A 24,551-nucleotide genomic window follows, 5' to 3' on the forward strand; every position below is an offset into this window, starting at 1 on the left:
AGGGGTTGTCCCTTTTGGCAACCCTTTTCTCACTGATAGTGCCAATGTGTATTACAAAAACTTTATCCTTTTAATTAACCTTCTAAGAAAGAAACCATTTATTGACAAAGGATCACAGCTGTGTTCTTACCACACTTTCCTGTACTTTCTGTTCCTCAGTTGTGATGTTTCTCCCTCGCTCTTTCTCAGCTATCTTTTCTGAAGGCATTTCAGTCTGAATTGTTTGAATAATTGCTGTTGTTTTTGTCCCATAAGGGCTTATCTTTCTCCCAGAGCAGGTTACAGGGCTGTTATGTCTAACTCCAATCTCACACGTGGAATACAAGACAAAGAAAAGGTGTCTAGTGTTTCAATCTCTCACTTTTCTTGGTGGCTAAAACAGGATTTCATAATAATGTTTATGTTTAGAATTTCTGCAGTAATAAGCAGATTAGTATCAGTGTGTATGCAGTAGGTTTAAAAAGCTGCTAATAGACAGTTGGATGTCTCAGGAATTTAAAACCTTCATTACTATGTCATCAGTTCAAAGTCAACTCAGTTTACCAGGGATCCCTGATAGCATCTGCCTATCCTTCCCAGATGAAGCAGGTATGCTTGTCCAAACTGGGAATTGCAATTCCACAGAAAATAGCAAATTTTTTCATCCCATATTTTCCTACAAAACAGCATTTTTCACAAATGGTCTTTGGTCTACAAGCACTGTTGTGTTTTAAAGGCAATATCTAAAAATGCCTATCTATGGGAAAGTTTGAAAAATAATAAATGTGGTTAATGTGTTTTGAATGTCCCTCTGGTTTTGCTTGTAGGCAAATTCTTTAGAATGATGAGAAGGTGAAGAGTTGGTTACCCAAATTATTCCATTTAGCATATACTGAAAATTTGCCAGTGATCTTGTGGTCATTTTCCATGGCCACTAGTTGTGGTCTTGAAAAAAAGGACTATAACAATGGAGGAAGGGAGGGAGGAAAGAAAGAGAAAAAAAGAGAAAAAGAAAGAAGTAGAGAAAGAAGGAAAGAAGAAGAAAAATACAACACAGTATTCCTTTAATGGTGTAAATACAACATGTTAACAGTGTTACAGACTGCTTTTCCCCACAAATGCGCCATGACACAACAGTGGGTCTTTCAAAATATGTAGTTGTAAGTTTTAGATATTTTCCTGACTGGTCCCACCAAGCAAGGCCAGAGGGCTGAAATGTAACTTACTGCTTCCCTTTCTATTTCCACCATCATTGAGAAAAGACAAGTTACCTACAAGTGATGCTGATTGTTTACTTGCCTTTGAAAAGTCATTTTGTCTTTCTCTCTGTTGCTCTCCTAAGGGAGGATTTTTCTTAATGAATTGGATTCTGGTTGTGAAAATGGATACGGGTGAAGTAAGTCCAGTTTTAAAATGGTGAGATGATCAAGGCAGTGCCTGTATTTACTCCTATATTAAATAAGAAGAAAAATTCATCATCTCTTTGACTCTGCCAATGTCAATTGGAATGTAGGTGCTAATCTAATGTAAATAATAATAAAGGAGGCCATTTTCTTAAACCGCAGAACTTGAATATGGAAAGATCTCCACTTTCATTCCTGAAAAATCTCTGGTTTTATAAGGTTTTTGTTTGATTGTTTGTTTGGTTTTGTTATTATTATGTATTTATTTATTAATTTTTAAATGTAAGGTTTCCTAAGCTATGACTCTTTCCTCTAGTATCATGGTTTTCAGCTCTTTGTCTAAGAACTCTTCATGGTTCAGAAAGTATTTCAAGGGTTCACAAAAAGGTCAATAAGTAAAGAAAATTCATATATGCTCTACAGTGACCTATACACATGAATAATTGTGGATAATTGAAAAGGGTTGGAGATCTATAGAGCAAAAAATTGCACTTGCAATCCCTGAGAAGTAGAGGAATCTTGGACATGGATATCTGGGGATGATATGTTCAGTGTAAAAGACTTTCCCATAAACTACTTTACAAATAAATTGAGATTATTTAGGATTATTTCATTCTAATTTTTAAAACATGCAGTGAGGCTGATAGAAAGGTATTCACTTCAAAGAGTGTACATAGGAAAGCTCAGCAAGTCCAGGATTTCATAAATACGAAAAGTAGGTCCTGCTTCCCTAACATGAGAAGTTCTTACTTCCATAATTTTTGAGTAAGCAGGGACAGAAAGATTTTTTCTCTTAGAAATACTCATTACAAAAGAAAATACCCACTGGACCAAGTAACTTTTAAATATTCTTTCCAGCCATCACACTTTAGCTTCCTATTTTTCCTTTTATATTTTTCAGAACTACAATAATGGCGTAATTCTCCTGATATGGTATCTGACATGAGACTTAGCCACATGCTCTGAATACCAGGGAAAACTGATGGGTTTTGATCATCTTCTGACATTCTTCTGTATCCTGAGGCTGGAATCCACAGGATATCCTGCTGGCTGTATCCAGAGCTGCATCAAAAGAATCGTGACAAGTAGGTAAAGGGAGGTGATTCTCCCCCTCTACTTCACTCTCGTGAGACCCTACCTGGAGTACTGTGTCCAATTCCAAAGCAAAAAGGACATGGAACTGTTAGAGTGAATCAGAGGAGGGCCACAAGGATGATCAGAGGGCTGGAATACTTATCCTACAAAGACAGGCTGAGAGAGTTGGGGTTGTTCAGCTTGGAGAAGAGAAGGCTCAGGGAGATCTCACAGCAGCCTCCCAGTACCTGAAAGGGCTACAGAAAAGCTGGAGAGGGACTTTTTACAAGGACATGTAGTGATAGGACAAGGGGTAATTGTTTCAAGCTGGAACAGGATAAAATTTAGGATAGACATTAGGAAGAAATTCTTTACTGTGAGGGTGGTGAGACACAGGAACAAGCTGACCAGAGAAGTTCTGGATGCCCCATCCCTGAAAGTGTTCAAGCCCAGGCTGGATGGGGCTTTGAGCAACCTGGTCTAGTGGGAGGTGCCCCAGACCATGGCAGGGGGGTTGGAATGAAATGATCCTCAAGGTCCCTTCCAACCCAAACCATTCTAGGGTACCATGATTCTATGCATCAGGCCTTGACTCTTCCCTGGTAATGTACCTTGTAGGAACAGGCAGCAGCTGATCTGCATGCTTCTGTATGTAAACTGCCTCTTTTTTGGAAAGCTTTGTCCCATTGGTGAAAGAGACTTTTTGGCAACAATTATTACTGTTACTTTCTTAGAAACCGAAAAACTCTACTCATTTTCCTGAAAGTCTGCAGTTGCATTGTGTCCAACACAGTAATCATGTTTTATATTATCTGAAGGCCTGAATGAAAACATCCTTGTACTGATGGTTATGTAGTTTACACCCATATGTGCACACACGTGTATACGCACAGGATATGTTATCATATTCACATTCAAGTTAAATCATGATATATACAAGTAGGAATGTCCCTTTCCCAGGAAAGAAATAATTGGGGTTTTTGCTGTATCAAAACAGTGGTGAATGAAGAGGGGTAGTAATAAATTCTTTGTGTTAAGCTTCTGTATCTCAAACGATATAGTGCATCTGACTGAGGGGAATAATCTAGGGAATGACTACTTTCTTTCTTTGGAAAAGCCAGCAGTCAGTTGTTGCTGAACTGTTGAGTTCACTGACAACAGGAAGCAGCTCCCAAGTAAGAGATAATGATGAGGTGGGACGTAATTCCCTATCACTAATTTTTAATTTTTATTAAACAATGATGTAGAGCAAGGAGTTATATTTGCTTCCACAGTGCAGAATGCTACCTTTCTGGTGAGTATAGCAACATATTGGGGTATAGCTTTAATGCAAAATCCCAGCTTTAATCTAAGGTTTGCCAAACTTTTTTGGTCAAGACTTTCAAATTTTTACCTGCACAAGTAGCCCAACAGCTAGGCATTTAAAGATACAGAGGTGCTGGAGTCAGTCAGAGTTACAGGTGTTGAATATATTTTGAAATGAAATTATTTAGAATCATAGAATCATTTTGGTTGGAAAAAGACATTTGGTTGGAAATCATTTGGTTGGAAAAGATCATCAAGTTCAACTATTAATCTAGCACTGCCAAGTCCACCACTAAACCATGCCCCTAAGTGCCACATCCACTTGTGCTTCTCTATCCTACAAAAACATGCACAGGTTTTTGATGGATGATGCATGTGCAGTCATGTTGATGTCAGTTTGGCAGCCTCCATGCATACAATGAAATACATAAATCTTTGCAGCTTCAACACAGTTATTTTGTGATTCACCTTGAAACCAGTGAGGATTGAAAACATTGTCTTTGCTTCTTGTAAGAAGTGAGGCTAAAAAATTCTTATTGAAGTTACTGTTTATCCCTGAGAAATGTATGACTAATCTCAGGACAGGGTAAAATAGTTAAAGCATGTGTTATCTGAAAGCAACCAAATATCATAGCCAAACTATGAATCATAATTTTCAAGGTCAACATCACAGAACTTACAAGTTGCAGTAACTTTATAAGATGAACAGCTGAAGCTGGAGATGGTGGCATCTTGGAGAATTCTTCTGTAACAAGGAGGTGAAATTTTCTAGACAGCAGCATCATTTCACTTGCTTGTTATCTATATATGTCCAGAGTTGAGGCAGTCTGAGTCAGTAAGACACAGGAGTATCACTGAGAAGTCTGTATTTTCAAAGGAACTGAGCAGTATTTGCGAACTATTGTGATTGTGCAAGTCTGTCTGAATTACTTCTCACAACTTTATGAGCGCAAACCAAAAGGTCACAGGAACATCTGAACTGGAAACCAGTTATGATGTCACTTGACACACATTTAGAGAAAATGGCACTATGTCATCAGTTCAAAGTCAACTCAGTTTACCAGTTTCTTAGCCTGATTTTTAGCTACACACAACCAGGAGATTCGTTAACCTCTGTACCTTACATATACCTTACAGAATCTCAGCTCTGAGCGTCAGGAGTTTCCTGTATGGCAGACCTGTGCACAGAGTTTTCATGGACTTTTGCTATGAAGTAACTGTTCCTTAAATGCCTGTTATGAAGACAGAGAACATGAGGGAAGAATACACTGTATGTTAAAATTATTTGTCTTCACAAAGTGAGAACTTGGCTTTGATGGCCAAAGGAATGTGTTTTTTTAAAGGCAATCCAGAGAAAGATAGAATGAAATTTAGAGTTCCCTGTGGCTAAGTCTCTAGGGTCTCAAGGACATCCTTAAGTGGTAATTACAGAAAAGAGCTGGCAGTGATTGCTTCAATACCTGTACAACAGAAAGTATGTATTACAACATGTTTTATGAAATGCTCCCTAGGTAATACTTGGTAGTTGTCTTTACAATATGGAGGTAAAAGTTCCCCTCTTGTTTGGAGGGTTTCATGAAAAAATGGATCTCCCACTGATAATTTCAAAGACCAAGTCAAACAATATCATGCTTTTGTTTGTTTATAGTAAGGCTCTTGTCTAAACTTGAAGATTCAGGGTTGTTTTGCCCTGGAGTAGTTTTCTTGGCACTGTTCATAATCTTTTAAATTCCAAGCTAGATTTTGGAGTAGAGTCAATGTATTACTTCATGTGAGAGCTATTATTCCATATGAATAATTAGCACTCCATCCTGCAGGACAGTGAATGTGAGGCTTAGTGCTGAGCTGCTGCTGGGAATGCTGACTGTGGTTTTCATAATTTGCAGTCCAAAGTGGAATAAACTATGGGCTTGGGCTCGCTGAAACATTGTACCCAGGTATATGGGCTGCTTGCTGAAGGAGTGCTCTTTGGAAGAAAGCCAATGGAAGCCTTTTTGTGCATATGGATGGCTGTCCCCCCAGCAGCAGCTACATCTGCAGGAAGAGCACCTTGCAAAAGGGAAAATGGCTGTTGTGTAATTCCTTGCCGTGTGGAGGACTACAGCCTCTAATGCAACTGGACTGCAAGCGCTCATCCAAAGTCCTTTTGTTGATACCAGTACCACTGCAAATTTTATCCATTCCCAAAGAGGTCAGATCACAAAATCGCAAAAAGGCTGGTGGAGAAGAGAAGAGCAGGGCAAGGCAGACTTGATTTATATGCCATGCTTCCTAGGTTGTTAACTCCAGGTTGCCAAATCTCATGTGAGATAATTTCTGGTCATGCTTACAGCAGCTTCCTCTTATCCTGACTAACACTCTATTACATCTGTTTTTCAAAGTAATCTGTCACAATGATGGAGACATTTCAGTTGCTTTCTGTAATCTATATAATACAGCCCAGCTATCTTTATAGATTATTAATTCCAGCATAAATAATTTATCCCAACGTGCATGTAGCTCATATGAGATGCTGATAATGCTGGCCTCTCCTGGAGCATGGGAATATAAAGCACCCAGTACACAAACCTAAAATATTGAAAAGGGTGGTGTGTTGTTGGTTAAGGATGTGCAAGCAGTCATAGCAACCTGGAGAAAAATTAAACCACATTCTGCACCAGATCTCTGACATTAAGAAAACGTGGCTATTTCTAACAGCATCCTGTGAACAGTTTTAATTCCAGGACTTTTCAGAGTGCTCACAGGAGTTGGGAATATCTCAGGAATGACATTTCCACATGAATTGTGAAACTCATTTATGAGCATCTGAGGTTCAGACCACAGGTATTTGCACATGACCTCCAAAATCAGTGAGTTTGCTTGTTAGAGGACAGGTAAAATGAACACTTCACTATTGACCTGAGCTATTTTTACCCAGCATGAGATGTTTTAATGAAGTTTGTTTAATTGGTCTTCTAATATTGTTTTTTTCCTCTGACTGGAATATTCTGGTAGAAGTGAAGAGTCTCAACAATACCTAACTGTTCTGGAGAACATAGTGAATGCTAATCCTTTGTATGAACACTGTGGCCGTATCACATTTTTTCCTGAACAGGCATGTTTTGAGAAAAAAGAAAGTAAAAGAGAGACACTTCATTGAAGGATTTCCAAATTAAATACCCCTCCCTTTATGCCACTGAACTGAATGCTCAGCATACAGTTTTAATGCCAGAAAGGACTATTTTTTATCATCTTGCCTGACAAAAGCCATAGATTTTTATCAACTGGTTTTTTGGTTGAGCCTCTACCTTCTGTTAGTAGAATACACAGGTTCAATTTCAAGGCTTCACCTGAGAAAGAATCCAGCATACCCTTGAGCAAGTAATTTGGTTGGTGAGCCTGACTGTCAGGAATGCATGCCTTTGCTCCCAAATGTAGTTAGTGTAGTTGCCAGATGTTGGATCTTGCTCTACCCCTTTTCCATTAGTTTAAAAAGCCCTCTGCTCTCAGAGGTATTTACAGACCATGTTCAGATCACTTTTTACCTTTGTGAGGATAAACTAAACAGACTGAAGTCCAGGAGTCATAAAATGCCCCTTCACAAAAAGCTTTAACTTTAGATTGTTGCTCCCTCTGAAAGGTGGCTGTAAAAACAGTACAGTGGAGTTTCATGTTTATGACTTTAATGGTTTCTATATAAAGAGCTTTGGTTTACCAGTTAAAACACAGCATGACTGGCTGCCAGACCTTTCAGTTTTATCATAGTCTCCAAGGGAAGTTGAGATTTTTGTACCCTGTCCATCATCACAAGCATTAAATGCAGATTAAATCAGAGCAGGGCTTGAAGACAGGTGTCAAGGTCCGTGGCCTACGTACCTCTCCCTTTCGAGGAAAGGGATCACATGCCTGGTGAGATCACTCCATCTTGTGTCATGCAATGCCACTTGGAGGTTGCTCAGTCCCTGGGTCCCTCCTCGCCCCTGCCAGAAGGATCCGTGCCCACTCCAGCATCTTCTCTGGGTCATGCTATGCCCTCAGCTGCCCCATGCCATGGTGGCACCGTCAAGACCCTTTGCTGGGTTGGTCGGCAGTGAACATCACCCTGTGAAGCCAGGCCCTGTTAAAGAGTCACAAGACAGAGCAGAGGTCTGAGCTCACTCCTTCAGCCATGCTAGCTCTTCCCTAGCTAGCAGATAACAGATTGCTGCTCTCCAAAAAAAAATACCATATATCCCTTGACACAGAAATTCTGTTCAGTGAGAGGATTTCTCTTTTACACAGTCATTTTTTCACAACAGTGCTGCCCTTTGAGGCAAAGGATCCTTTTTCTTTTCCTCTTGTTGCAGGTGGTGGGTGTAAGTAGAAAGAAAATTCCATACTTTAAAGACAGGAGTTACTAACATAGTGGATTAGATTGGTGACTATAGGGAGGAAACCCTAAATACAGAAGGAAGGAAAGAAAAAGGGAAGATGTGAAGGAAAGCAAAAAATATTTGAGGAAAGAATACACAGTGTTTCTTCCTCTATTATTGTCTCTTTCCATCACTCCTTCCAATTTAAATCTTTTCCGCGGTTGTAGTTGCCACTCCAGCAACTACATGAAGCAAGTAATTAATGCTATGGATGGAAATAGTGTTATTAAGTGACCACATCCAAAATCAGATTTCTGTTCTTTTTTTTCTGTAATGTACACATAGAATTATATTTCCCATGATGAAATATTTATTTTGCAGTTTGTTAATTGCCTTTTTTATTATGAAGAGAATGTGTACTCAGAGAGCTACAGAAGAGCATAAGGTTCTAAGAGCACTTAAAAACACAGTCAGATCTGCAACGGGAAATAAAGAGATGAATGAAATGATCCCAAAATGCTTTCCGAGCCTGGAACACAAGCTATAGATGTTTCATTTTACAAGGTAACTTCTCTATAAATAAATCTCCACTGTCAAACAGGGAAACCTCAGACTACACCCAGAGCTGAGGACACCCAGGCTCTCATGTGTTAGAGATGCACATACCAGCCTCAGAAGTGCAGCAATAAACACCTCCAGTTGTCTTTTAACTGGTGGGGAGCTGGATGCTAGGTCTGGGGAAACTCTGTGTAGTTCCTGGATTTGCCTCAGTTGCAGGGTAACAGGTGCAACACCACTCCTGGTGGCTTCTAAAAAACTACCCAAAGACAATAATGCTGTTAAATTTCTTCCTAACATGCTGGGGATTCAGGCTGCAGTGTTCTAGGCTGAGTATAATCATCATTGTTTTTCTGTCTAGTGTTACTAACATATGGAGATTTCCAAATACATTTCACAAGATATGTCCTTTCCATTACCATTAATGATACTTAATTCCTGAAGATATATGTCTGCTTATATATTTATTATAAATAAACCTGTGTTATAGTCCATTAAAAAATGCAGATAGATTCTAGAAAATAGCTTTAATAGAGAACTTATGCACTATTTATCAATTAAACTAGTTTCAGGGTTTCATAGTTGCATAATGATTTATAACTAAAAAATAATACTGGAGGATATGTTTCATTTAAACTGTTTTTTTGTTTCTGTGTTTGGTTTTGGTTTTGGTTTTAAATTCAGCTATATCTAATATTTTGGTAGTTAAACTGAAATCCTGTTACATAATTTACACCTGATAACATAAACTAACATCTAATTTAATTTCATCTTCTTTAGTATAGATATATGCTATATTTTGCAGATTCATAGGAACATTTTATTTGTGGGATTCAATATAATTCATCTGACAGGTATGGCAGTCATTAGTAATCCTCCACCACGGCTAAAGTCTTCTTGGAAAGAGATCAAGAATCATGTGGATTCCTTAAGAAGACCAAAGAGACAGGTCTTCAGTATTTTATCTTGCAGAGGCCTCTCCTTGCTCTAGCCAGTGCAATGCCACCTCTGACATTTATGTACACTATTTCACTATTTTCTGAAGGCCATGTTGCAGGTGTTGTCCAGACCTGGCTAAACCTAGACTGCGAGATCCAACACAATTCTGGTGTCAGCCTGCATTGGTTCAAAAGAAAACAGCAGTTCTTTTTATTTTAGTTGATATAGCCAGCCTGGACTGAAAGAAAGACTTAATAGATTTACCTTGTTGTATGTATTAACTGGAAAGTTACTGTGTAACAGTTTTGCTTTGTGTCAACTCTTTTTTCCCTTTCTCCTCTCCTCTCCTCTCCTCTCCTCTCCTCTCCTCTCCTCTCTTCTCCTCTCCTCTCCTCTCCTCTCCTCTCCTCTCCTCTCCTCTCCTCTCCTCTCCTCTCCTCTCCTGTGTTCTCCTCTTTTTCCCAGAAAGAAAAGATTAAGAAGTTGACACTGATATAATGTATTCACATAATATTTGAAACTTACTGAGCCTTCAGAGGATCACAGTGTCTTAAAAGTGTTTACAGATTCAGAATCTGTCCTGGCCTTGTTGTATAGTTCAGATTGTTGTATTTTCCTGTAGCTCTCTGTTGCTTCTTTTCTCAGTCTTACACTGAAAACCCTTAAAGCACAGACATATAGAATCACAGAATCTTAGGGGTTGGAAGGGACCTCAAAAGATCATCCATTCCAACGCCCCTGCCAGAGCAGGGGCACCTAGAGTAGGTTACACAGGAACTTGTCCAGGCGGGTTTTGAATGTCTCCAGAGAAGGAGAGTCTACAACCTCTCTGGGCAGCCTGTTCTAGTGCTCTGTCACCTTCATATTGGAAAAGGTTTTCCTCATGTTTCTGTGGAACCTTGTGGAACCAGCATTTGCTTTGACGTTGTGCCCAGGTTAGGGTAGTCTTGCCCCGTGAAGCCTTGGTGGTACACATAATCATAGCAAAAGGTCATTGTGATCATCTGTTTAGGTTTCCTGTATAGGTCTCAAGACTTCTTTGAACTCATGTTTTAATTACAATAAATCTTTTGGGAAAAACCATATTCAATTTTGATCTAAATATTTCCAGTGATGAAGAATCCATCACAATACTCTGCAACTGATACATGCTAATTATCAGCACTTCTATCAACCTTTATCAGTTATTTTTAAATAACCACAACAAGAGCTACCTGTATGTTTACTCAGAATTTCAGGTCTGTTTAGGAGTCTGCAAGGATGGAGTCTGCAAGGATGAAGGTGTCTTCATGCTATACCCCTTTGTCCCAAAGGATACCATATTTCTCCTTATTTAACCACAGATGCATCAAAGGGTCCTTGGGGAGATCACTTTACTTCTCTAAAACAGAGAGAAAACAGTAAGACTTAACAAACAACTCACAGTGAAATATGTAACATTGTGGATTTTGCTTTTTCCTACTGCAAAATGTCCATGAGCAGCTCATACATTATTGAATGTGGCTCTTTAGAATTACTCCATGGAACTGTACATTTGTATGCGTGCGTGAGAGAGACTATTATTCCTTCCCAGCCAGTTGCTTGAAAAGTTCCCTGTAACCATTTGGGTCTTCAGGAATATGAACTATGATGGCTCACATCAGCATCTTGGTATTGTTTCTGGACTTGACAGGCACTATTGGCAGGTTGAATGTATTTGGACTTCGGCTCTGCCATGCAGAGACACAGTTACAAAATTTAAAAGAACCCCTGAAACAAAACAAGTCAAATCTCCCCTTCCTGGGCCAGTCAGGGCTTATCTGAGACATCTTTATTACAAAACTTGTGTTTACTGATTAAATCCATGGACAAATCATGAAATAGATGCACCTTACTGGAGGCAGGCCAGACTTGAGAACATGCAGTATATCTCCATATGTTCCTCCAGAGGTCTGGGACTGCTCTGCCAAAAACTGCCTTGGTAAGAAGTGGGTGATAGGTTCATGTTTCACCTCTCCTCTTATCCTCCACGTACTCATGCACATGCCAGGGCTTCACAGACTTCAGGAGCTGGTAGAACTTCAGGTAGGCAGCAACCCCTGTAGAGATCCTGGTCCACCCACTGCCTCCAGCTAGCCGGGAAGGGACTGCTCCCCAGTAACAAGAATGTGGACTGGGTGCCTGCCAGGCACAGCAGCTTCTTAGATGTGAGGGCACTAAATAAAGATTGCTTTTACTAACAATCTTCAGTGAAATTATAAGTTACTTTTTCTGATTGAATGTTTGTTTGTTTGTTTTTAAGTACCTGAGACTGAAATGCAGCTAGCAGCCATTCTTTAGATGGCTTGTATTATGAAACAAGAAATGATTTTAATTGCTCTTGCAATTCCCTTCCCATTTCTGTAAACAAAATTATTTCCTTTAGCAGCAGTCTGACTCACATGATCCTCAACAAAAGAGCTCTTTGCTCTGATCAGGGCTGGTGCAAAGGCTGCGTGGGGGCTGCAGCCTTTCACCTTGCATGGACCACAGAGCCCAGGCTGGGTCTACAGCCAGCCAGGGGATGCTGCTGGGGCAGGGACTGACCTCTCAGCCTTTTGCTTCACCCCATCCTCATCTAGCTCAGTTTATATAGACGCTGCTTCTTTCCCCCACAACAGCACTTATTTGCAAGCCATATCTATGTTTCATATTTGGAAAAAAAAAAAAGAAAAAAAAAAGCATAGAGAATGGCAAACGCACTGAGCTGAAAAAGCTCTGAGAGCCCTGCTCAGTCTGAATTATTTCTAGATAGAAGTACCTTTGTGAGGTTTGGAGAGTTTTCCTTGAGCAAGCTCATCCCCTGTGAAGGAATTAAGGTCAACACAGAAAAGCTGATTGAGTCCAAAGGCATAGGAAAGGGTTATGTTTTTCATGGGAAAATGTAGTGGGTTTTTACTTCAGATGTATTGATCTATAGATTGATGCACACAAAGTAAGATACAACTACTACAAAAATGCAGCTCTGGCACTACGCAGCCTGCAGAACCTCTTCCATTGGTGTCAGCTTTGAGCACACAACTTCAAAATTATTGATTTAAACATTTTACTATTGATTGCACAATTAAAGCATGAGTGGAGGAAGGAACATGCAGCCAGTTGTAGTATTCAGCTTCACTTTATATGACTCAGAAACATTATTCATTTGTGTGTTGCTGTTGGATGAGGTTGAAGTGTGTCTTTAGTCATGATTTTGGCCCTTGGCAAGTAAAATTTCTTGGATGAACAGCCAGTAGTACTATTATATGAAAACTCCACTTACGCTTTCGTCTTCTGAGTGCTTATTCATAATGCTGTAGTTACCTAAATGCCTGTAACTTTCTCCATCAGTCTGAGAAGACTGTTATTAATAAACAAGTTCTTTGTTTGGCCTTTGAAAACTCCTCTATATATCCCACCCTAAAGTAAATAGGGGAGATGGGAAGAGAGATTTTCCCAGGCATTTCAGGGTGCAGAAAAGACAATAATATCTTTTTTTCTTAATTTCATAATTATTTTCTGCAGGACACACTCTGACATTTACAGTTTAAATGTATTTAAATGTTTTTAAAAGCTAGATACTATTTAAGAGGCACAGTTAGGTTTCTTCATACCAGGAAAAGTGTATTTTTGCCCTTCATAGATCTCTCATGGTGTTCATGGAACTGCAGAACTGTAGAGATGCCCCGGTTAGAATTTGCTCATAGACCTAAGAAATCCTTTGACAGTGATACACACATATTTTGATTAAGTAAAGGAGAAATGCCTTGGAACTGATGTATGTAGGGGTATAGCAAAATTAAGCAAGGTACTTCTCAAAAGTGTGTAGTGAGTATCTTTGAACCCAATGGCAGCAAAAGTAAAATCTTCCTGATGCAGTGGAAAGTGATACAGAGAACATTTGGGAAAGAATGGAATGCAGATTCAAATACAATTCTTTCCTATTAAATTAAGATATGAGAGTGAATGATAACTTTTTGTGTGTGTGAAATTGTATTGTCAATGCCAAATAAGCTGGAATTGCATGAATTAAGAATTCTTTAAAAGGTACCTCGAGTAGCTCCTATTTACCTAGGCATAACTTAGCAGCATTTTCAGTTGGAATAATATACTAGTTTAGTGTGGTGGATGCACTTTTTCAGCCTGAGATAAAGCAGAAGAGATGTTGTTTGAAATAACTCCTTCCGTTAAACTTACGGTGCTCTGTACCACAGATGAGCGTCCAGTAGTCTACATAGTTCAGATTACAAACTGTTCAGACAACAGTCTGGGCTTCGTCCCATAATCAATAATCATCCATTCCTCATTTTTATTGCTGCCTAAGCATAACTACTAAATAGATATGGTGAAAGATGTATACCACTATCACCACTAAAACATCGTTGTTCAACATCCTGTCCATGACACAGCAATAGTCTCTTTTTTCTTAACCTTTGAAAATGCTTTTGAAAATAGTTGTGATATCGATGAAGTGGATATGCCCTTAAAAGCCTGCAAACTGTGTTGGGAAAGCTCATACAGCTAGTTCACGGCACATTTTTTCACTTACTGATTTTCTAATTGCATATAAATCACAGCTGAAAACTTGACCTGTAGGTCTGAACACCTATAGCTTCTGGCAGATGTCATCTGAACTCAAGATTGGATCAAATTGTGAATTTTGCAAAGGTTTCTTGTTTTTATATCATAAAACTCATGCCAAATATGCTCACCATGAGAATAGTCTAAACTATGAGGGACAAACACACCACTAATCAAAACACAGAATTTACAGTTTATTAAAAAGAGAGCATGGTACTGGTATTGTAGGCATCGGAGTTAATTATTCAATAATTAATTACATTTGGTTCAAAACATTAGCTTTTGCTTTCTGTTCTTCATTTGTTTGCATACCTTGGGTTATATAACTCGTCATACAGATTGCAGAGAATTAAGGTTTTTTTCATTCAGATTGCCTGATGCTTTTAAAACAGGAAAATTATAAGCAAAACACTTACGGTTTTGAATTCTCCAATACACAGTCCTTTGAACTAAAATTTGTAATACTCTAGGGCTTCTGGGAATCCTTAAAAACACTTTGCACTTTTGAATAATTGGTACAGTAAACAACACAAACCTGTCATTAGGCTTAATCCAAATTAAATGGAAACATTTTTCCAGCTATACCAATTTTTCATGGAAAACCAAATAGCATTTTGACAGTGTTGCTAATTTCTAGTTAGTGACCAATAATTGTAAACCCTAATTAGTCAAGATTGCTTTTTTTCTGTATTCAGGTTGTTTATTATTAGTTCACTGCTTAAGAATTGTGCAGGAATGTTTTCTTGGCTTTAATTTGAGTAGTCTCTTAGCTCTCTGATTCTAGTCAGATTTCTGAAACCATTTTCTCCTCCCAGGTGAATTAATTTAGAAACATGGAGTTGATTGCATGCAAAGAAGGTTGAGGGCAAAACTCGACCTCAAATTTTGATTTTGTTCAAACCCAAAACTCATTTGAGAAGATTTTCTCAAATAGGTTTTCTAGCTCTCTGTCAAAATGAGCAGTATTGACAAATTTCAGTTACTCAGGTACATTTCAGAAGTTCACAACATGGATAAGGAAGATAATGAAGGTTTCAGGTCTGTAAGTTTAAGCCCAGGAAATTTTAAGGAATATTGATTAAACTGTTCCTCTTCTAAGGAAATATGCTCAGTAGCTTCTCCAAAATGAAGAATCAGCTGGCTAACTCGCTTTTCTAGTAGGTATCTATCTATAGACCAGGAAGTAAAGTTCTTTTCTTAGCCTACAATGTAAGCAAATAGGACATATTTGTAGTAGGCAAGAGCTGAAAGGCTTATGCTTTGGTTGAACCAGAGATGGTCACCTTGGTGGTGTTCTCAACAGGCTTAGATAACAGTAGTTCCTACGTTACTAAAAACTGTAGTCACAGCTGGCTGCACTGCAGATATTTGAAGTATCGAGGAGTTTATGTCACTAAATCTTCTACCATAACTACTTCTTGGTAGAATTTGACGTTTTCGAAAGTTGGGCCTTAAATGTAATAGGTAAACTGAAATAATTAAAACATGCTAGGAAAATCAGGATTCAGAAGAACTCATTCTATTAGGATGAAACCTGCCTGACACTATACAGATTGGGCAACATGTCTTACTACTCTGTATTTATTTTTTTAATGTGGTCTGAACATGATCTCAATTTCTGCAGTAAACTCTGAGTTAGGAATTATATTCTCTATGTTCAAACAAATCAAAATCACATGTATACACTCATATTTTGACTGGGTGTATTAAGCATTCAGTTTTCAGATAATCATGTACATCTGAGCATTTAGACATCATATCAGAATGACGGGAAAAACATCAGCTTCTGAGTAACCAAAACCTGTCCCAGTCAGGCATCTCTTCCTTCCAGGCTTACCATATCATGTTTCTATGTAAAGAGCAACATACTTCCTGGAATGCTCCCCCTTAGGGCGAGCAGCAAAGAAAAAAACAACAAAAATCAACAGGGAACTTGCTTGTGAGACAGTGGTATGTCTTTGATTCATTGATCCTAAGGACAGTGCTGACACAGCCTCAAGAATTCAGTGGCTTTGGAACCTGGATTCCAGCTTGCAGGTGGTTTTGCTATCCCCAAAACATGAAAAGTTGAAGAGGTTGGGTTTTTTGGTTGGTTGGTTGTTGTTTTTTTGGGGGGTGTTTTGGTTTGCTTTGCTTTTATTTTTCTGATTTAATGTTCTCATTTGGTTGGTAAGAGCAAGATTTAAACCACCTCTTCATAGTCTTATGTTTACCTACACTATGTTAGCATGAAGTCAGTAAATTATGTTGGTATTTAAAATGGGAATCCTTTTCCTTTCCTGTATTTGGATCATCTGTGAATTGTATCCCTGCAGCTGCACTGAGCCCCCAAAAGCCCATAAAGCCGCACTTAATGTTTTGACACGTAGTCTGATTGAAGGGTCACATTAAATGTAAATATATTAAAAAGAAGGTTTCAAGAGAATGGCCTGTCACTCTTCCCTGTAAGTTTGGAAGATAATAATTTTCTGTCATTCTTGTTGTACCAATGTCACTTAGATTTATTGTGAGTATAAAGACTATCTTTAAAAACTTCATTTATTTATGAGTAATGTTATAAAACAAATACTATTTTAGCCTGGAGTGTCCTTGAGCACATTGAAACTGTAAAATCCTATTCAAACCCTCTTCTTTACTTTGGTCCATTCAAAAAACAGTGTCTGAGACTTACAAATACTGACTAAAGTGCTTGTTAACTTCATAGAAAACATCCAAACTGTTCATGGAATTTTTGCCATGGGGAAGCATTTGTTTTTCTTCTTTGGTCAATTAAACACTGCTTTTCCGAAAAAAGGGTGGATTGTAACATCAGGCGTGATAATAAGCAGAAACTCCAATGAGTTGTTACCAAAAGTTTGGGTTGATGTCCATGTTCCAGTTAACGTTTGGAGAGCTCAGGCACTCAAAGGAGGACAAATGCAAACTAAGAAGTCCTCTGCATAGTTTTCCTTGAGATTATTCGCACTGAAGAGCTCCAAGCAGACAAAAAGCTTTCTTTCTTATGAAGACGATGGTGCACTAATGGCAAGGAGCAAAAAATGAAGATACATAATTATTTTTTCAATCTAAGTAAAGGGAATTTCAAATAGAAATGCTATAAAGAAGTTATTGTGGTGCCATCAAAAGCATTGGAAAAGCTTTTTTGCTGAAATGGAATAGGTGTAAAGAGTATACGAAGTCCTGAGCCAAATGAACACTTAGAAAGTGCTGATTCAACACAAATTGATAAATTTGACAGAACACACTGATTTCACCAACATCTCCACCAAAAAAAATTGGTTTATTCCAACATAATTAAGGTACATGATGTTCACATCATGTTTTATTTTTCTGCTTACATTTCAGATTTATTTTTTAAGCATTAAAATAGAAAGGTGAAAATTCTATGAAGCTGTAGTGAAGCATTTTTCTAAGTCTGAATGAACCATTGATTTTAAATTACTTCAATCTCACAGAAAAGCAAGGATTTCAGATTTCAAAGCCTTGGACTTTCCCATGAGTTTGGTCTCGCATGGGAAATAATCTGTCCTGGAAAGCTTTATTCCTTTACCAGGAGCAAGATAGTTTGAGCATGCACTTAAGTGTTACGGTCATCTGAAGGCTTACACAGGTGTGTAAAAAGAGTTGTGAAGTAAGCTCAGCTCCTGAGAAAAATGGGACGGATCCATCTACAGTTGCTGTGGGCACCTGCAGTGCAGTTGCCTGGGGTTCCTGTGGGCCTGCTTGATGAGGAGAGAACAATTCCCTCAGCTGAAACCTCTGTAATAGAATGAGATTAATTGTGCCCACAAGATTCCCAGTAATTTTCTAAATTTCACACAAAGATGTCCACCCCAGAGGGAAATCTGTCAAGTAGTACATAATCTATTTAGAACAATAGGTCTTCAAAGATCCATTAAAACTACCAATGAGCTTCCTCTTTCAGTTTTGTACCTAACTTCTCATCCTGAACTGATTATTCTAAGGATGATCCTGGAGTTTGAGATGGCTAGAAGGATAGCTACATCTATATTCCCTCCCCCTCTCCATTGGGTTGGTGATCACATACAGTAACCCTGGACTGCAGTCCCTAGCAGGCTTGTGGTATATCGTAAGTAAGACACGCTAGCTGTGGCTGTCTCACAAAGTCCTTACTAGGCTTACCCAGCAGATTTTACTCTTCTTCTTTCTCTAGGTTGCTGTGGGAGTGTAACCGATGTGCCTCATTAGAGTTTGAGATTGTGTGAGTAATCCTATTGTTTCTGTCGTTGTGTGTGAAGTGTGTATAATCACCCTGCTTCTTCATGATGGTTATGACTAACCTTCCTTTATGACAGGCATTTTCCATATTCCCTATTTTTTGCTCTTTAACTTAAGACTTTTTCTGTAATTTTGGATTGATTCTGGTGAGGTAGGCTGGAAGGTGGGAAGAAGGGGTGCAAAGGGAGAACAAAAGCACTTTTCTTTCCCTCACCTGTAACCCTTATGGTTCAGTTTGACTGTGAGCTCGAGATCAGATGATAAGCTGGAGGAAATCACACAGACATAATTTACATGGGTCAGACTCTGTTGCTGCAGAGAGCAATGTCTCAGTGCTGCTGCCACTTCAGCATTTGGGTGTGTCTTCTGCTGGGGGCCTGAGCTGCACATACCTCAGAGGAGCCCAGGCAAGAGAGTTTGCACACTTTTTTGTGGTCAAGTCTGACACATCTTCACTTTGGAGATTAGAGAGAGTGCATGGAGCTTGTGCATGGGCTTTGCAGACCATGCCCTCTGGCAGGGTGTCTGTGGGAGTGCAAAGGGGTTGCCAGGGAGAGCCCTACACCCGGCAGCCATCCCTTTCCCCCTGTACTTGGCACTGGTGAGGCTGCACCTTGAATACTGTGTTCACTTTTGGGCCTCTCACCACATGAAGGACATGGAGGGGCTGAAGCATTTCCAGAGAAGGGCAATGAAGCTGGTGAAGGGTTTGGAGCTCAAGTTTTAATGAGGAGTGTCTGAGGGAACTGGGTTTGTTTAGTTTGGAGTAAAGGAGGCTGATGGGAGAGCTTATTGCTCTACAGCTACCTGAAAGGAGGTTGTAGCAAGGGGGTGGTCATTCTCCTCCCCCTAGCAACAAGTGACAGAACAAGAGGAAATGGCCTCAAGTTGTGCCAGGGGAGGTTTAGATTGGATATTAGGAGAAATGTCTTTACTGAAAGGTTTGTCAGGCACTGGATCAGGCTGCCTAGGGAAGTGGTGGAGTCACTATCCCTAGAGGTACTTAAAAGGTGTGTAGATGTGATGCTTAGGGACATGGTTTAGTGGTGGACTTGGCAATGCTGGGTTAATGGTTGGACCTGATGACCTCAAAGGTCTTTTCCAACCAAAATAATTCTATCATTCTATGACTTTCCTTCGAGGAAGTGAGAAACTAGCCTCCAGCTGCTGCTCCCTAGGCTGGGAGTGGCATGGGAGGTGATCTGAACCACTGTTATGCAGCTTGATCCTCCTTTTCATGCTTCATGTTAGAGCCACTAAAAGGCAGGGCGACAGAGATGTTGTTTAGGGCTTCTTCCAAATACACCTGTAGCACCCTGCAGGACCACCTAGTTAGCAGGCTGTGACTGCTAAGGGGGGTCCCTGTGGATGTTGCAATGGAGGTGCCTTGTCCTCTTCTCAGCAGGCAGAAGAGGGAGCTTGGTGAAGGTATCACCACCCTAGTGGCCTTATCCATGTTCACTCTGCCAGTGCTGCTTCTGCAGGTGGATCCCAACCACAGAGGTGGGAAACCTGGGGTCAGGAAATCAAGGTTTGGCAACACCTAGTGTGCGTTTACCAATGAATTTCCTACCTAGATGTATCATACTGTAAAAAGTTACCCTCTTAAGAGTGTATACAAATCCTGCTACCAGCTGAACATTATTTCTGTGTCCTGGCTAATTCCAATTAAAGTGATTATAGACTGTCTGAGTCCTTTCCTCGTTCTAAGCAACTGGGCAAAGCTGTTCTGTTCAGTCCAGCATCTTCTACCATTCACCGTACAGATCCTGTTTTTCCTTTGAAGTTCTTTTGAGATTTCTGTGAGGAAGGATCTGAAAATAAAAAATCTGACAGGTTTTGGGGACAAGGATAGTATTCCTCTTTACTCATGTCTAGCAGTCACCCAAAAGACTGAATATGCAACTTAGCTTCATTATTTTATATTATACGTTTATTCTTCTCTTGCTTCCCGTGCCCTGTTCTTGCTGCTACTCAGTATTTAGTAATGTGGGCACATCCAGCACATGGTAGTGCTTTTCTCAGTGTGTTCCTGTGTTCAGCTCTCTGGTCAGAGAAACAGTCACACTGGGTTCTACATTTGTATGTAGTTTGCAACATCCCTCTGGCAGTCGTTTCCACCAATACTGTGTCTGTCTCTGCTGCAGCATTTTGCCGCAGGAGACAGGCAGTGCTGTTCAGAACATTTCCCAAATGCTCAATAAGGCTTTTTGTTTCTGCAATTTTGTTTTATTTCCTGGGGATAAGACAGTTCACAGTTTCTTGGAAGTGCAGGAGAAGCAGAGATACGCAAGTCTAATAGAGAAAGGAGGTTACACATCAGCTACCGAATCGGTGGATTACTTTGGCTTACTTCCTTCAGAACAGATGGACATAAAACAAAATCTTATATCTTGCACTTTGACATTTTTGGCAAACGTACAATACAGACCAGCATCAAAACAACAGGACGACATACCAGGAATCAGTCCCACAAAATCAACCTTTTTTACCTTGCTGCCATAAAACCCCAATCCCCATATTGTTAAAAAACTTTCCTCTATTCTTTCCTCCACACAAGCTCAGCCCACTTGATAGTCCATTTCTTTTTTGTGTCTAGTGTCTTTGTAGTAACATTTTTATTTGCAGGATGAGAGGGGAGGAAGTCCACTGGTGACTATCCTGCTGCTACTCATTTATGCAGATGCTACAGCAGTGGCTATCTGGCCAACTTTTCTTCTATGGTATCCAGAATGGAAGGGTCTTGATCCTTGTTACCCATAGATGCTCATAATTAGCAACATATAAGTGGTTAGTTATCTTAAATGGTAGTTGTTTCTTAGCTGTTGCCACTGCCTGGATAATAGAATAAATGGTAGGGAATGTATACCCCAGGCAAGTATTTATTATTTATTGCTGTTTAAGATATTGGCAGAAACGAGATCCACAGTAACTAAAATATTACAGTACAAGTTGGTGAGACACCATGTCCTGAATGGTTTTGAACTTTGTGAAGAACATTATTGATCATCTATATCCAAAGGGACTTGGTTTCCTCAGTGTTCTTGTTACAGCTTCTGGCTCACCTGCAATCACACAAAACAGAGTATATTTTGTCTGGGGTACTAAGTGATTTGTGGTCTGTCTTGGTCTTTAATTGAAACCACCTTCTAAGGGACTTCCTCAGTCCTGATGTCATCAGTAGAGAACAGAGCTGTGTTAGAACATGAGGGAAATATTAGATCATGGAAATTAACTAAGTGGAAAGACTTAATCTAATTCCTTCGTTCCTAGATTGTTTTATTTTAGGTGGGTTTTTTTAAGTAATAAAAAATTAGGAGGACTATCTAGTGCAGAGAAAAAACCCAGTACCATACCCAAACCAAAGCACTTGGGAAAAAACGTAGTTCCAGGCTCATCATGTCTTTGCCTTATGTTTCGATGTGTCCTTACGGATGTGATTTTAATATACACCATGTATTTTTCAGAATATGCTCTCCACCGTCTTTCATGGAGCCGTATGTTACTGATGCCACTGGAATGTGGTAGAAAACAGTTTTAAAATTCCTGCTTAAAAAAGCTTGCACTGGATATGATCATAGGCTGATAAGATCATCCAGACATGGTGCTGATGATCTGTGATTTCACTGTTTCGGGAGCATACATCCTAGGAGCAGGGCTGACCGAAACAGCTGTAAAAAACAGAGCTTTTATTTTAATTGTTAATGAGAGATGATATAAGGCATTAATTTCAAACTGAGGCTTATGAACACATGGGTTGTGTAACAGTTCTCATACACTGGCACTGGCTGAAGCATTAGAGCATCCCTGAGTCTGAAGACTGATTGGGGCAGTTTCCCAGCTGCCTCCAGACAGATGGAGGAATGGATGGATGCCAGACTTCCCTGCATTTTCTCTACAGGTTTTATGTGACCCAGCAGAGCATTACTGAAACAGCAGGTCCTGTACCACTCATGTAGTAAAGGCTAATGGGTTTGTTGCTGAAATTTTTAGGTTTTCTGTGTGCAGTGGTAAGCATCCCATTTATTTAACAGCTGTCCTATTGTTCTTTATGACCACTGACTTGAATAAGTTACCAGGAGCTGTTTTCAGAAGGGGCTCTTTGCTGCCTGTGGCTGTTTTTATCTATGCTCTCGTGTCCCTCAAATAGAGCTGGACTTTAAAGAAGTGTGACTCTGCACAGTTCTGTTGTGTCACTTATTATTTCTTGTGAGAGCCTTGGGCATTACCTCAACATGATTATGAAACAGGGCCTTATTGTGGCTAGCCCTGTACACAAATAAGCTGAAGTGTAGTCCTGTTACAATTGAACAGTACAATGAGAAATACCGGATAGAAACCGTGAAGTGTGTGCAAAAGAACAGGATAATATTGTAGCCATCAGTGGCTGGGTTAGTCTGTAACTGCCACAGCTGAAAACACAGGATTTCTAGTTCACAAATAGCTCCTTAAAAAAAAGCCCAAACATAAACTTTACACCATATTTATAAGTCAAACACAAACAACAGTTTTGAAGTTGTGAACCAATTGAAATACGGTTGCAGAATGATTGAAATAGGGAATAGCAAACTAGGAATCACCTCTCACGATCTTTGATGCCAAAGAACAGGTCTCATTCTGTGGCTGGTGGTTGTTCCAAGTCTTGTCTTTCCCTGACAGCATACTGCTGCAGACTACTTCATGGTGTGACTGAGAGGGTGCTGAGCCTCAGACTAGCTGGCTCAGCCAACATGTCCACTACTCTGGAGAGGGCTTCCCAGAATCCTGCCCTGCTCCCATTGGAAAGCATGTGCCCAGCCAAAAGATCCCTTTAAAATAAAGATTTCAGAAACTTCCAAGTTCTCTGCTGCAGAGTTTGAGCTCAGTTAGATCAAGAGGTCCAGGACCTTAGGTTCAGTTCCATGGGTGACTATTTCCAAGCAGTCTTGAAAGCACTAGAAATGTACATTGAATCCTGTGAGCACAGTAGTCCCTGGAGAAATGCCACAGGTACAGGCAGAGTCCATATGAACCATGTCTTCAGTCTCCTTAATATTCACTAAGTATATATACTATCTGGGGGTTCCAGTCATCTCTTGCTGTTGACAAAATTTTCCTCCAGAAAAGCTAGTGAACTGGGGTGGGTTGACTCTGACTGGATGCTTTGTTACTCCCCTCCTCAGCTGAACAGGGGAGAGAAAATACAACAAAAAGCTCATGGGTCCAGATAAGGACAAGGAGAAATCACTGCCAATTACCATCACAGGCAAAACAGACTTGACTTGGGAAAAATTAATTTAATTTATTACCAGTCAAAATCAGAACAGGACAATGAGAAAATAAAAAATAAACCTTAAAACACCTTGGTCCCACCCCTTCCTTCTTCCCAGACTTAACTTCTCTCCTGAACTGACTATCTGCTCCCACTAAGCAGTGCAGGGGGTTGGGGAATGGGGATTGTGGTCAATTCTTCAAATGTTGTCTCTGCTGCTCCTTCCTCCTCACCCTCTTCCACTGCTTCAGCCTGGGGTTCCTTCCACTGGAGACAGTCTCTCACAAACTTCTCCAGCATGAATCCTTCCCATGGGCTGGAGTTCTTCATGGACTGCTCCAGTCTGGGTCCCTTCCACTGGATGTAGTCCTGTAGACTGGTCCCCCACAGGGTCACAAGTCCTGCCAGGATCCTGTTCCAGCATGGTTTCTGCTCTCCATGGGTCCACAGGTCCTGCCAGAAGCCTGCTCCAGTATGGGCTTCCTGTGGGGTCACAGGCTTCTTCAGGTGCATCCACCTGGTCCCCCATGGACCTTCATGGCTGCAGGTAAACAGCCTGCCCCACTATGGTCTTCATCGCAGGCTGAAGGAGTATCTCTGTTTCAGCACCTGGAGCACCTCCTCCACCTCCTCCTTTGCTGACCTTGTTGTCTACAGAGTTGTTCTTTTCACATATTCTCACTCAACTCTTTGGCCACAGTTGCTGTTGTGTAGGTTTTTTCCTCTTCTTAAATTCGTTATCACAGTGGTGCTAACACCACTGCTGATGGGCTTGGCCTTGGCCAGCAGCGTGTCTGTGATCCTGCTTTGTATAGTTTCATGAGAGCTCCCTTGAGACTTAACTTAAGGGTCATCTTTGATGGGAGAGTAATGGTGACTGAGGTAAAATTCCAT

At 40.0% G+C, this 24,551-nt stretch overlaps 1 long non-coding RNA gene across 2 annotated transcripts in view; it reads left to right on the forward strand.

Moving 5' to 3' along the window:
* Positions 1–24,551, forward strand: part of LOC127383859 (uncharacterized) — a 76,504-nt gene that overhangs the window by 26,863 nt on the left and 25,090 nt on the right. The window contains exons 2-3 of one of the 2 annotated variants that reach the window (XR_007889323.1): positions 2,284–2,467; positions 18,342–18,389. This is a non-coding gene — a long non-coding RNA (uncharacterized LOC127383859). Of the gene's footprint in view, positions 1–2,283; positions 2,468–18,341; positions 18,390–24,551 lie in introns of those variants that run through there. The other variant, XR_007889322.1, reaches the window with a different exon arrangement.

Source organism: Apus apus, chromosome 1 (genome assembly GCF_020740795.1).
Source record: "Apus apus isolate bApuApu2 chromosome 1, bApuApu2.pri.cur, whole genome shotgun sequence".
Classification (NCBI taxonomy): domain Eukaryota; kingdom Metazoa; phylum Chordata; class Aves; order Apodiformes; family Apodidae; genus Apus; species Apus apus.